This window comes from Ornithorhynchus anatinus, chromosome 4 (genome assembly GCF_004115215.2).
Source record: "Ornithorhynchus anatinus isolate Pmale09 chromosome 4, mOrnAna1.pri.v4, whole genome shotgun sequence".
Classification (NCBI taxonomy): domain Eukaryota; kingdom Metazoa; phylum Chordata; class Mammalia; order Monotremata; family Ornithorhynchidae; genus Ornithorhynchus; species Ornithorhynchus anatinus.
Window position 1 is genome coordinate 30734839 of NC_041731.1, and position 15293 is coordinate 30750131.

Genomic DNA, 15293 nt, shown 5'->3' on the forward strand with positions numbered 1-15293 from the left:
GTCTGTCCTTCTCCCTGCATGGGGGTAAGAGTCTCTAGTAGGGCAAAGCCATCTTGAAACTAAGCTGCATTTTTCTATTCTGAAACTGCTGCATCCATTACCTGACTCTCATGTTTTCCCCTCAGGAAAAAACCTGGGAGGCAGCAAAAATTCAGATTCCCATTTTACAACTGGAGATACTTGGCCCAGAGAGGTTAAGTGACTTGTGTGAAATCACACAGTATAATTCCAGATCTGCAAGGGATCCTAAGAGGCTATGAAACCCATCTGTCACAAGACTTCACTAATAAAGCAGTCACTTTGTTTAATGAAGCGACAAATAACTTGGGTATCTACAGGATTAAACTCTCAGTAAAGCAGCCTCGGCCTCTATTTGAATTGGCTTTCCCAAACTTCCTGTCTCCCCTGGAACATTGTTTCCCTCAAAAATGATTTTATCCTAAATTTCTCCTTTGCAATAAATCTTAATCAAAAGTATTTATTGAGTACTTGGTCTGTGCAGAGCACTATACTAAGCTCTTGGGAGAATGCAGTAGCATTAATAAAAATGATCCATGCGCTCAGGGAGTTTACGATCTAAAGAAGGACACAGTAAAATACATTGCAGTTAGAGAAAAGAAACAGACTTTAAAGATATGTGCAAAGTGCTTTTGGGTGGGACGGGGTTATCAGTACCCATCTGCTTAGATAACAGGGAAGTGCTTAGCATTTTGGATTCTAACTCATGACTATGTTAAATAACCTTAGCCTTTCAGGATGTTCTTTAACTCCATTTAACCTTCTTCCCTCATTCTTCCAACTTGATATTGTCATTATTTCCCATGGCAACACCCATATCAAAGTACACTCATCCTTCGACATTGTATTGAAAAATCCTCAGTCAACTTCCTTGAGTGTAGTTTTATGTAAATATTCACATTTCACACCTGCTGATTTTATTCTGCTCATCTGTAAATCATCAAAAAGACAGTTTTGTGTCTCAGTCAACCAGGCAAATTGCATTTGCAAAACACTGTACTAACTGTTCGGTTGAGAAAAATTCAGTTGGTAGACACAATCCCTGGCCCCAAGGAGGGTATCTGTGTTTAACCTTCTAGGACCTTAGTAAGACTTCTTGAATGGCCGGACACATCTTTCATGTATTCTCCATTGATAATCTTTAATTTGGGCACAAAATGAAAATGTCTGACTTTTCACCGCTTTTGTTGAAGTTATCTTTTCCCTTTGATTCTAAGTGCCACTCCCCTCCTGCTTTCATTTCTACATTTGATAGTCTAGATCTGATTTTCTTCCCAAATAGCTCTGCCAGTGACAATAATAATAATGGTAGTATTTAAGTGCTTATTCTGTCAGGCACTGTACTAAGTGCTGAGATAGATGCAAGATAATACCGTCCAGGCAGTTTCTGCTGTCCTTTATCAGGCTCCCAGTTTGACAGGATGTGTGGAGGGAGAGAAGGTGAGAGGTATTTAATCCCCATTTTAGAGTTGAGGAACAGAAGTTCAGTGATCTCTGCCGAAGGTCACCCCGCAGGCAAATGGCAAAACAGGGAATCTAATCCAGGTCCTCTGACTCCCAGGTTCAAAATCTTTCCACCGGGCCACAGTGTTTCCCATCCCATTGGTGTCAGATGACTTTAGTACTTAGTTGTCCTTTATACTTTAAGGAATTGCCACTTATGGTAAAATGCACCCCTGGCTGCATGAGTGACTGAAAAGGCCAATAGTGGTGGGGATGGGTTCCATAGTCCTAACTGTGACAAGGGCCCACGCAGACTGTCTCCTATCTCTGTCTCCCTCAAGACCGTAAGCTCCTTGTGAGGAGGGATCATGTCTACCAACTCTGATGTACTGTACTTGCCCAAGCATTCAAGAAGTAGTAGCCTAGTGGAAAGTGCCACTAATCCTGGCTCTGCCACTTTTCTGCTGTGTGACCTTGGGTAAGTCCCTTAATTTCTTGGTGCCTCAACTCTTTTATCTGCAAAATGGGTATTTAATAACTTTTCCCCTTCCTACTTAGACTGGGAACCCAACATGGAACCTGATGATCTTGTATTTGACCCAGTGCTTAGTACAGTGCTTTGTTTTTCAATATCAGATCCCCGTACTGCAGGTGTGGGATTTCCTGCTGTCCTTCCTCATGTTTTTCCTCTCATGTTCTAACAGGGGCAGCTGTTTTCCAGCGAGCATAGCTTTGATGCTAGTAGACTTTTGCCCTAGAACTTTATTGTTTGCGATCTTGTCCTGCCCTTTGATATTGAGTGTAGCCCTTAGTGTTACTGATAGACCTGCTTAAAGAATTGCATGTGGTGTATGGGGGACTCCAGTTCTCATGGCCATAGAGGAGGTTGTAATAATAATAATGTTCGTAATTGTTAAGCTCTTACTATGTGCAGAGCAGATTCTAAGCGCTGGGGTAGATACAGGGTAATCAGGTTGTCCCACTTGAGGCTCACAGTTAATCCCCATTTTACAGATGAGGTAAATGAGGCACAGAGAAGTGAAGTGACTTACCCACAGTCACACAGCTGACAAGTGGCAGAGCCGGGAGTCAAACTCATGACCTCTGAGTCTGAAGCCCAGGCTCTTTCCACTGAGCCACGCAGCTTCCCGTGTATATCACACAGTGGTGTAGATCCTTGGTTCAGTCTGAAACCTCACTGCCTTAGCGCTCTGGGTGATAGTCTCCCTGATGGATTTTATTTTCTATTTCTGGATTTGATTTTTCTATTTCTGTGTATCATTGAACCTTTGGTCAATATGGTGCCTAACTAACAGAACTTTGAGAAGCAGTTTGGCCTAGTGGAAAAAGCACCTCTCTGGAAGTCAGAGCACATGGGTTCTAATCCCAGTTCCGCCACTTGTCTGTTGAAACAACTTGGGCAGGTCACTTCTCTATGCCTCAGTTACCTCATTCATATAATGGAAATTAAGACTGTGAGCCCCGAGTAGGCCATAGACTGTGTCCACTCTGATTATTTTGTATCAGTACAGTGACTGCGAGTAATAAGAAGCAGCATGGTGTAGTGGATAGAGAATGGGCCTGGGAGTCAGGTCATGGGTTCTAATTCCAGCTCTGCCACGTGAGTGTTGTGTGACATTGGGCAACTCACTTAACTTCTCTGTGCTTCAGTTTCCTCATCTATAAAATGGGGGTTGAGATTGTGAACCCTATGTGGGACAGGGACTGTGTCCACCCTGATTTTGTTTGTATCCACCCTAGCACCTAGTACAGTGCCTGGCACAGAGTAAGTGCTTAAAAATACCATTACTATTATTATTATTTTTTATTATTATTAACAAATACAATAAATGGTGTTTGGCTCTGTCTTGCCAATGTAGATTTTTGTTTGTGTCTATAGCACTGCTGGTGCAGTCTAAGATTGTGTCCAGCCCAATTATCCTGTATCCACCCAGTGCTCAGCACAGTGCCTGGTACATAAGTGCTTAACAAATGCGACAAAAGAAAAATTGAGTTTGGCCCCATTTTGACCATATAGATTTTTGGTTGTATCTATAGCAACCCTGGTGCATTCATTAAATAGTATTTATTGAGCACTTACTATGTGCAGAGCACTTTAGGCTAAGACATGACCTCTGGGTTTTTTGTTTACCTTTTGTTTTTTTAGGCATATTGTTTATCCATCACTCTTGGCTCATCTGGTTAGCAGTCTTCAATCATCTTCATGTCATCTTTTTTTTTTTTAATTCTAGGATGCAGTCATCTGAATGTGGCAATTGTTCAGTGACTGTCTCTTGCAGTTTGGATGATAAATCTGAACTGGAAAAATTTATTTTAAGAGCAAAGTGGTATTCGAAAGCCTGAATTCAAGTCTCTAGTTGCATCCTCCAGCCTAGCTTCCTAGAACAAATTCAAGAGCACCAGGCCCACCATGCATCTCCACTTTTATACATTAGCAATAGATATCTAATAACACCAAGTACTGTGAATTACGTGTTTAGGCCCCATTTTCTGCTAATCTATTTTACCAAATTGGAGGCAACATGCATTCCAAAGTACATTGCTCAGTCCAGCACTACTGACTTGCCATAACCTTAGACACTATCCCATTTATTGAAAGAACAGACTTAAGAATCATTAGTGGTGGCTAAATGTGAGATTCCCAGACTCCTCTAGACTGTTGTGGGCAGGAAACTGTTTCTACCAATTGTTATGACATGCTCTGAAGTGCTCAGTGCTCTGCATATAGTAAACATTTAATAAATAAAATTGATCCCAGAGAAAGAAAACATATACAAAAAACTGTAACTGTACAGTTACAATATTGTAACCAAGAAGCAGCATGGTCTAGTGGATAGAGCACAGGCCTGGAAGTCAGGAGAACCTGGATTCCTGTCCCGGCTCTGCCACTTGTTGGCTGTGTAACCTTGGGCAAGTCACTTCACTTCTCTGTGCCGCAGTTACCTCTTCTATAAAATGGGGATTACAGCTGGAAGCCTCATGTGGGATACTGGCTGTGTACAACCTGTTTAGCTTGTATCTCCCCCAGCACTTAGAACAGTGCTTGACACATAGTAAGTATTTAACAAATGCCATTATTATTATAATCATTATTATTATTAACCACTTCAAAGAAGTCCTTTGGAGGCAAAGAACATCTGCCTCACCCAGTGTGAATGATGATTGGATATCTCTCTGAGATCACTTTCTGTCAGGCCTCTCTGAAGACTATGGCCTAAAGTAAACATCAAGGTTGGTTGGATGAGAATAATTCTGAAACTGACATTCTTGCAGTGAGACAAGTAATGCATCAACAGCAACACTGACAAGAGATGTGTATCGAATCCAATGCTGTGGAATTCAGAACAATCTGTGTACACACCAGGCAGCTGGTTAGATGCCAAGGCAGAACAACTTCCAGAATATTATAATAATAACTGTGATATTTGTTAAGCACTTGCTATGTGCCAGACCCTGTACTAAGTGCTAGGATAGTTACAAACAGATCTTAATCCCCATTTTACAGATGAGGTAACTGAAGCACAGAGAAGTTGTGAGTTCCCCAAGGTCACACAGCAGACAAGTGGCAGAGCTGGGATTAGAACCCAGGTGCTTCTGACTCCTAAGCCCGTGGTCTATCTGCTAGGCCATGCTGTTTAGCATTATGATGCTTAGGAAAACCAAGCCAAGGACTCCTCTTTAAAGAGAGGCTATGGACCCAAACTCAGCACAACAGTATCACTGAAGAGTAGAGATGAATCCACCCTTTCCAAAACTAAAGAAGCAGTAACATCCTTCAGTGACAAACTCCCTATAGCATACCCTCCACTTAAAGGGATAGTATGCTACATGTGGCCATTAGTCCTTCTTTGTGAGTACTGCTTTCGAGTGGGGGTTCAATGAAGTGAAACCTGTAGTTATGAAGAGTGGCAAGCCCCCAGATCTGATAGTGTAATGTGCCAGCTGACATCTGAGTAAAGAAGAGATGTGTGGCTCTGTTGCCTATACCTGCTCTTCCTTGACACATGGTTCACTGAGGAAAGGCTTCAGGAATTCAATTATCCCTCAACTATCCCCATCTTCTAGCAGAAGGGGAGGATTGAGGAATATTTTGTGGGATCTCCCTACTTTCTGTGCCTAATAAGGTGCCTAACCAATTCATCCTGCCGCATGGCGTAGTGGATAGAGCATGAGCCTGGGAGTCAGAAAGTCATGGGTTCTAATCCTGGTTCCACTACTAGTCTGCTGTGTGACCTTGGGCAAATCACTTCACTTCTCTGTGCCTGCTACCTCATCTGAAAAATAGAGATTGAGACTGTGAGCCCCATGTGGTACAGGGACTGTGTCCAACCCAATTTGCTTATATCCACCCCAGAGCTTAGAACAGTGCCTAGTGCCTAGGCTTAACAGGTAGCATAATAATAATAGTAACACTGGAAGATCATCATTAACCACGCTGTTTAAAAATCCCATTGTGGCTTCACACCCTAGTAAGACACTGTAGGTACAATCTGCTGCATGTCAGAAGAAAAGTACAGGTAGCACACTTGCTGGATGTTATTAAAAGGTGTTTATAGACTTAGAAAAGGATTTGCCACCACCACCAAGCCTGGGATCTGACCACTACTAGAAGCATTTTTCCTCCCTGAAAACTTTATTAAGATCTAAAGATTCTGCCATGGTCATATGACTAGCTAATCAGATTCAGATGGTCCTTGTGTGTATTCAGTGAAGGATAGGATTGTTGATCTTTTCCCCAACAACCGACTTGTAAGGACAGTGTACTAGCTCCAATCTTCTCCACTTAGTGTTTAGCACACAGTAAGTACTTAATAAATGCTGTCACTACTAGTCTTTGCAGCCCTATTTAAGGATGTAACAGAGTGTCTAGAATTTGGAGTCAGAAACCAGTTCCCTTCTTCTGAGGAGCTATGATAATCTAGCAGGCTGTGAACATATTCAGAAATCCTTGAATCCTTCATGCAAGAGCTCTGATACACTGGCAAGTGGGGTCTCAGTGCCCTCTCCCAAGCACAGGTGGGGAAGATTCTGACTTTCTTAGCATCTGAATAACCCTTAGTCTGAAAAACAAGGTGGTGAACCAACCAACAGCTGGACTGCTTTATATACAGCTGTAAATCTCCACTGGGAGACTGAATTGAAGCTCCCTCTAGACTGTAGGCTCTTTATGGCCAGGAAAAGCATTTGCTAATGGTGGGGCCTAGTGAATAAAGCATGGACCTGGGGGTGAGAAGGATGTGGGTTGCAGTCCCAGCTCTGCCACTTGTCTAGTGTGTACCTTGGGAAAGGCTCATAACTTTTCTGTGTCTCTTTTCCCTCATCTGCAAAATGGATAGTAAGACTGTGAGCTTTATGTAGGAGATTATCTTGTATCTACCCCAGCACTTAGAACAGTGCTTGACATATAGTAAGCACTTAATAAATACCACAATTATGATTAATTCTGTTGTACTCTTCCCAGCACTTACTACAGTACTGCACATAGTAAGTACTCAATACCACTGACTGAATGTTGTTGCTGAGTTATGCCACCTAAGCAATCCACTGCCCAGGAATGCAGAGATAAATAAAAAAGGAGAAAAAGAAATCAAGGTGAATAATATATCCTTAGAGAAACTGATGGAGTGGGGTGCTAAATGGAATCTGGACTCAAATCAAACTGAAGACCTACAAAGTAATGGTAGTGTCTAACCTTGTATGTGGCTGTGAAACCTGCACCTGATTTCTAGAGCACTACCTAGAGCACTACCTCCTTTGTACAGTACTTAACATCAAGGGGCAAGACTGGATTACAAACACTGGTTCTAGATCCCTGTTAGTCTACAAGCCTGAAAACAAAGGTGCAAATGCCTTTGGGGATGGGGAAGGCCCACACAAGGAAATTGGATAGTAGCAGGAAATAAAAATTGCTGCTGGATGGCTAACTTCAGTGGCTTATATGTGGTTTTCAGACAAAATGAAGTCAAATCTCAAAAAATGCCCCATTGCATAGGACAGATAGGAAATAGCAGGAGAAAATAGAAGTGTTTGGCATTCATCAAATTGGGAGATCCTTGAAAACAGGGATTGTGGCTCCTGCTTCTGTGGTACTCTCCTAAACCTTTAGTATAGTGCTCTGAACAAAGTGGGTGTTCAGTGAATATTTTATTGCTTCATAAGGTTTCTCTTTTCTCTCTTACTATTGGTCTGGGGCTAGTAAATATATCCTTCAAATAAGCCTCATTAGTGTATGGAGAAATGTATCATGATAGTCATTCAGTTGCATTGAGTGCTTACTGTGTTCAAAGCACTGTACTAAATGCTTGGTAGAGTACAATAGAACAACAGACATATTCCTGCCCACAACGACCTCATGTCTAATTTCTGAATAATAGACAATACTACCCAGTTAATCTCCAAGCCTCACTGGAAACAATGGAAAGAGTGCAGGTCCTGACCACAGAGGACCTGGGTTTTAATCCCAGCTCCACCACTTGCCTACTGTGTGACTTTGGGCAAGTCACCTAACTTTTCTGAGACTATTTACTCAGCTGCAAAAAAAGGATTCCATACCTGTTCTCCTTTCTACTAAGACTGTGAGCCCCATCTGAGATGGGGACTATGTCTGACCCATTTATTTTGGGTCTAGCCTAGTGCTTAAAACAACTGTTTTCATAATAATGATGATGGCATTTGTTAAGCCCTTACTATGTGCCAAGCACTGCTCTAAGTGGTGGAGTAGATACAAGGTAATCAGGTTGTCCCAAGTGGGACTCATGATCTTAATCCCCATTTTACAGATGAGGTAACTGAGGCACAGAGAAGTCACGTGACTTGCCCAAAGTCATAGAGCTGATCAGTGGCGGAAGTGGGATTAGAACCCACAACCTCTGACTCCTAAGCCCGTGTTCTTTCCACTAAGCCATGCTGACATGTAGTAAGGACTTAACAAGTACCAAGAAAATAATGATATAATAAGTACTTTTAAAAGTACATTTAATGCATTACTAAACCTCTGAAAGACTAATGGCACTCTTTAAGATTTAGTCCACTTTCTTTCAGAAAGAAGTCAAACCACGCAGTAAACTTTTTTCAGTCATGAGCTGCATCAAATATTAGTTTTTCAATTGCTGGGTGGTTTTAACTGCTCCATGTCTAAAGTGGTAATTTTTCTCACCAGTCTATAGTCTAGATTTAATTAATTCCCCATACCATATTGTGTTTCCTCCCTAGTCATACTAATCACTGCATCTTTGGTGAAATACCTTATTTATAGGATTGAAACAGTCTCCTCCTGCATTCTTCCATTGCTTCAACTGGCTTTTCAACATTTCCTGGCTTCCCCAAGACATCTCCTTCCTTAAAGAACAGATGGTTGCCTACGTCTTCTTAATCTTAATGAAGGGAAATTCATAGCCTCACTCCCAAACAGGATCCAGTAAATTCCTTCTTACACATAATTCAAGACTCTTGAATTAGAAGACAGTGGACCTCCTGGTCCTACTCTTGAGAAAATGTCCCCCACCTCCAGCTCTCCCTATTTCAGACGGATCCTGTTATTCCATTTCATACCTCTCCTTTGGACCCTCTTAGCAACCTCTGCTGCCTCATCCTCTTCCTCCTCCTCCTCCCTCTTTGCTCACAACACTAAGTAATTTTAAGTTCAGACCAAAACATTGAAGTTTATTATAGTGGAACGCTCAAGTCTCTATCTAATAAATTCCGCTTGTCTGAGGTATCTGCTTCATCTGAAAAGAATGTCCAGGTGCTGCAATTAGTCATGGTCTGTGCTCTGGGCATTACTTTACTTGTCACTCAAGAAGTTCCCTGGAAAAGAGTCCAAATGTCCTTGATTTCTACTTTTCCCAGATGCCTTCATAGTTCCAGTGGGGACCATAAGAAGTGATACCATTAAATTGTAAGAATTCCTGTTAGAAAAATCCTGGAGGGCAAGGGCCTTGTCTTCAGCTATTTGTCCCCTCCAAGTGCCTAATGCAGGGCTCTGCATACAGTAAGATCTCAGTCAGTTGAGGACTTGGTTTATAAACTGAATTGCTGTATTTCCTACTGCAATTTGAATTATATTAAGTGCTTACAGTGCTATGTGGGAAATGAATAATCAGATCAGACATTCATCCATGACTCCTATAAGGCTCCCAATTTAGGAGGTAGAAAGAATATTTTATCCCTCTTTGGAAGAGGGAGCAGAGTCAGGTAGAAGAAAGATGTCGAGCCGTGATGGATCAGGGAAGTTAAGGGACTTTCCAGAGGTTACATGATAGTATTTAGTGTTTACTTCGTGCAGAAGATTGTACTAAGAGCTGAGAATACACATGTGGGAATTTGACATGTTCCTCTCCCTCAGGGGGGCTTAAAATCTAAAAATATAAAGGGAGAGGAGGCTGGGACAGATACATAAGAAGTCAATCAAAATACTAAGACAACATTAAGGTAAACCTAAAGATTAGTAGGGTACTGCAGCTCCAGATGCGGAATTTCAGGATCCTCGTGGATTCAAGTCCACAGTCATAATTGTGGCCACAGTGACTGCTACAGCAGCAGTCGCCATGGTGTCCCAGAGGTTTTGTAGAGGCATCACTGTGTGGTGGTTGCCTTTCTTTGTCCTACCGGGATGGAGGAAAGTAGGTAGGGATGGATGTTCCTCCGTGATGCGGAAGAGAGCTGGAGTGGGATCCTAGAGGGGGCAGAGTGGCAGAGTCAAGTAGAAGAAAGATGTCGAGCCATTATCAGGGGTGGCAGGTACTCAGAGGAGTCATGCAACTGCCTGTCAGCAGGGGTAGATGTGGAGTGCGATCAGCAGTGGCTTAAGCCTATGTGGGCAACCCATGGTGCACAGGGCATGTCTGCTGTGTGGTCTTGGACAAGTCACTTCACTTCTCTGCGCCTCAGTTACCTCATCTGTAAAATGGGGATTGAGACCGTGAGCCCTATGTGGGACAGGGACTGTGTCCACCCTCATTTGCTTGTATCCACCTCAGCACTTAGTACAGTGCCTGGCATATAAGCGTTTAAAAAAATACTACAATTATTACTATTAGTATGCCAGAAGCAGATCCCTGAGAGCTGCAGTGGAGAAGCAACAGGCATCAGGAGGATGCTGATGGAGAGAACTGTGCTCAATCTGATGTACTGTTGGGGCTAGAAGCCACGCTTTCCTGATTCCCAGTTCCTTGCTCTTTCCACAGGGCCTCACTGATTCAATGTTCTTATTAATAGAAATGTTCAATGGGGATCCTATCATCAGAATCCCCTAGAAGGACCCATACTTTATCTCCCCACCCTATCGCCAACTTTGAGAATCTGAAAGCTTTTTTTCTAAGGTATTTGTAAAGAGCTCCCTACACTACTTCACTATTGTAAAGATAATCAGGTTGGACAGAGACCTTGTCCTGCAAAGGGCTCACAGTCTATCAGAGGGAGCAAGATTTAATTCCCATTTTACAGATGAGGTAACTGAGGCATAGAAAAGTTTGTGACTTGCCCAAGGTCTCACAGAAAATAAGTGCTCGAGCCAGAATTAGAACCAATGTCCTCTGACTGCAGGCCCATGCTCTTTCTACTAGGCCTCACTGCTTCTCTTTAAAAGGTCAGACATGGTGACTGTCCCACAGTGGGCTCACAGCATGAGTAGGCTACTGCCTTTTGCTTCAGCTATAGCTGAAGCAAACAAAATTTGGCCACTTATTCTAGAAGGCAGCTTGTACTGGAAGATAAAGGACCATTTACTACGGACATAACAGACTACTTATCTTCAACACACAGTTTTCAACATCAGAACAAACAGGCTTTCCCAAACCAGTTACCCCTCAGTCTTTCATGAAATCCACAGCCACTCTGTCTGGCCTACGACTTTTGTTTTACTCTTGGAATGATCATCTTTCCTTTTCTAATTTATTTTGCAAATCTGGAAAATCTGTGTCTAAGGAGCAAATCCCCAGAGCCAAAGAGTTCAATTCTGACCTAAAGTTTAGCGATAGCCAGCAAATTACTTAGCAAGAAATCAGCAGCAAATGATCAGTTAAAGACATTTGTAATCTATGTCCTGAAGAAATTAAATACTTCCTTGTGTCATATCTGAGAAGCTTCAACTTAAACCCCAACAGGGGTCTCCAGCTTAAGGGGAAGGTTATGGGGCGGATGCAAATTCATTATGGGCAGAGAATGTGTCTGCTAATTCTGTTGCACTGTACTCTCCCAAAGGCTCAGTAAAGTGCTCTGCACATAGTAAGCACTCAATAAATACCATTGATTAGACCAATGGTGCCTCAAACCCCATTTTCTCCCTCTGATAGATGTGCCCCTCCTCAGCCCCCCCATCAAAAAAATGATTCTTGGAAGAATCATGTCATGGCTGACCCACACATCTGTTACGGCGATCACACATGTCCTAGCTATCACCCCTAACTTTTCCCTCTCCATCGAGCAATCATTTTGAGTGCTTACTGTGCGTAGAACACTGTACTAATCTATTGGGAGAGAACAACACAACAATGTAACCAACACATTCCCTGCACACAATGAGCTTTCAATCTAGAGGGGGAGACAGACATTAAAAAAATTATGGATAGGTATATAAGTGCTGGGGGGCTGGGGGAAGGGAGTGACTAAAGGGAACAAATCAGGGTGATACCAAAGGGAGTAGGAAAAGAGGAAGTGAGGGCTTAATCAGGATAGGCCTCTTGGAGGAGATGTGCCTTCAAAATGTTTTTGAAGTTGGAGACAGTAATTGTGCGTTGGATATGAAAAGGGAGGGTGTTCCAGGCAAGATGCAGCATGTGAGTGAGAGGATAGTGGCAAGATTAAAGAGATTGAGAAACAGGGATCAGATTGGCATTGGAGAAGTGAAGTGTGTGGGCAGGGTTATATTTATAGTAGGAGAGTAGTGAGGTGAGGTAGGAGAGAGCAAGATGATTACTTTAGAGCCGATGGTAAGTAGTTTCTGTTTGAAGTGGAGGTGGCTGGCCAACCACTGGAGGTTCTTGAGAGTGCATGAATCTATTCAAAACCCCACTTGGGTCTCTCCTTGTTCTTTGCCAACTTGGCCTCCAGGGAAAAAGAATTCCTTATGCTCACCATCCACTGGAGAACATACTTTTCCTTTGGGTGGTTCTTTACCTGATCACCTGTCCTCCTATGACCGCTCATAGCCCACCTGGCTTTTACCCAGATCCTTCTCCCAGCAGATGGCCACTGGACATTCTCCTACTTCTCTCTTTCTACCACAGGTAGCTCTGGTGATGCATAGAACAGTTTTTCCAACAACTCATCCAGCTAGCTAGAGCTGAGAGCTTCACCAAAGTCACAATGCTGTGTCTGCTAGGTACCTGGTTATGTAATTAGGCTACAATTAGCTTTTATGGTTTTAACAGCTCAGCTTATAGGGCTGCTATCCTTAGAACTTGGCATCAGAGTTATAAAAAATCTTCTATGAGGGTTATTAAACTTGGGATAGCAGGGGCCACATATTTACCTTCCTTCTTGGACTATTAAATAATATTTACATTGGGTATACAGGGTAGCAATAACCGTAATCTTCGTTCTGTAAATCACAATTCATAAAAGGGCTTCGCTGCTCGAAAGTGTAACGAATTCATCTCACAGGAATTCAGTAGGCAGAGCTGCAATCGCCTCAGAATTTGCAATCTGATTTTATCATTGGGAATGCCGGCACTCACTGAGTGGACTTTTCACCCGTGGCACCCTGGGGTAGTGTGGTCAGCTTCTAAATGTTCAGAGGCCAAGAATTTAACTAGATCACTCTAGATATAATCCTTCTCTCTTGCAAAGCCCTTGTAAAAAGTCACCTCTTCCTGGAGCCATTTCCTGATTAATCCCCCTTCCACCTATGATTTCCCCTCTTGGATCCTGGGTGTGAATTTTGGAGACCTAACCCCATATTCTACTCCTGAACTTGAGGGCAGGGAAAGTGAAAGAAAGTTTACTCCCTTTGCAAGAATCTTCAGCAAATTCCTGGTGTCCACTCCCTCTTACAGTCACCTCATCTTGATTCTATCTCGGATCCCCCAAAAGAAGGTATAGATGTGGCAGACAACTCATCAATCAATGGTATTTGAGTGCACATTTTGAGTAGAAACACTATTCTAAGCCTTTGGGAAAATACAATACAGTTGGTAGACATGATCCCTGCACTCAAGGAGTTTAGTCTATCTCATCTCTCAGCCCCCTTTCCTTTCCATTCTCAGATTTGGCCACCCACACACTCAGCAAGTGGAAGGGAGGGAAAGGGGGGCAGCAGAGAATGTAGACTAGGTTTTCCAGCCCACCCCTGCTCTACATAGGGTCCCTGGAGTCCAGTCATAACTCGGTATAAGAAGGATACAGTTGAATAGGGTGACGTTCTGCCTCTTCCTCTAGACTATAAGCATGATATAGGGAGGCAGCATGTCTGCTAAATCTGTTTCATTATACTCTCCCAAGTGCCTAGTATAGTGTTCTGCCTAAAGCACTCAGTAAATACCATTGATTAATTTACTGAGTGAGAGTCAAGTAGAGGCCCTTCATGGAAACAGGGGTGGGTGGCTTTTTAAATATATTTGTTAAGCAATTACTACATGTCAGGCACTGTATTAAGCACTGGGATAGATACAAGCTAATCAGATTGGACACAGTCTATGTCCCACATAGAGCTAACATTCTTAATCCCCATTTCACAGATGGGCTAAGTGCTGCACAAGTTAAGAAGAAGTTAAGAAGAAGATCATACAGCAGATGAGTCGCAGAGCCAAGTTAGTCATTCATTCAGTCGTATTTATTGAGTGCTTATTGTGTAATAAGCACTTGGGAGCGTACAATACAACAACAGACACATTCCCTACCCACAGTGAGCTCACATCAGGATTAGAACCAGAATCCAAATAGATGAGTGTATTTAGGAAAAAAAAAGAAAACTTTTCCCTGATCCCTGCTCTGGCTCCCTAGCCAATCAATTTTGTCTTCCAAGGCAATGGAATGTGGGTGCCCTCTTCCTCTCCAAGAGATCATACGTATTTGTCTCTGGATGAAATCTACCAAGGAAATGACCAGGAGATATCAGTGTAAAGGGTCCACTGAATACCAAGAATGATTCTCTAGGTTTCCCACCAGCAAAAGTAGGAGAGCTGAGTAAGTTTCTTCTTCCACTGGAAAGAAGCTTGTCCAGTTGTAAGGGGCCCTTTATTCTAGCATATTGATTTTCAGTTGCTGCATTGAATGTTTCATTTGGTGGTGAAGTGAAGCCCCTTCCTGAAAAGCTCCCCTGTTCCCCACCGTCTCTGTCTTAGATGAGCAGATAGATGAGAATAGAGAATTAAACACCTAGAGGACACAAGAAAACTTGTAAACATCCTGAACTTGAAATGAAACAACCAGTTATCTAAAGAGGAAATCATAGCTTACCCCTCTTTTCCTTCTGTAAAATGAACATTTTACCATGCTTGTTACCTGGTTTGCTGGAAGTTGTTACTAGTTAGAGGGTGATGCTCCAAGGATTCAGGAAACAGCATGGCCTAATGGATGAGCATGTACCTGGGAGTCAGAAAGACCTAGGTTATAATCCCCACTCCATCACTTGTCTGCTGTATGATATTGGGCAAGTCACTTCTCTGGGTCTCAGTTGCCTCATCTGTAAAATGGGGATTAAGACTGAGCCCCATGTGGGACCTGGGTTGATTGGAATCTACCCCAGCACTTAATACCTTATCTGTGACCTAATAAGAGCTTAATACACATACACACACACACACACACACACACACACACATTAAATCTGGGTGAGTTATGTAATATAGAGCTGGAACCTAGAAGCCCAAGGC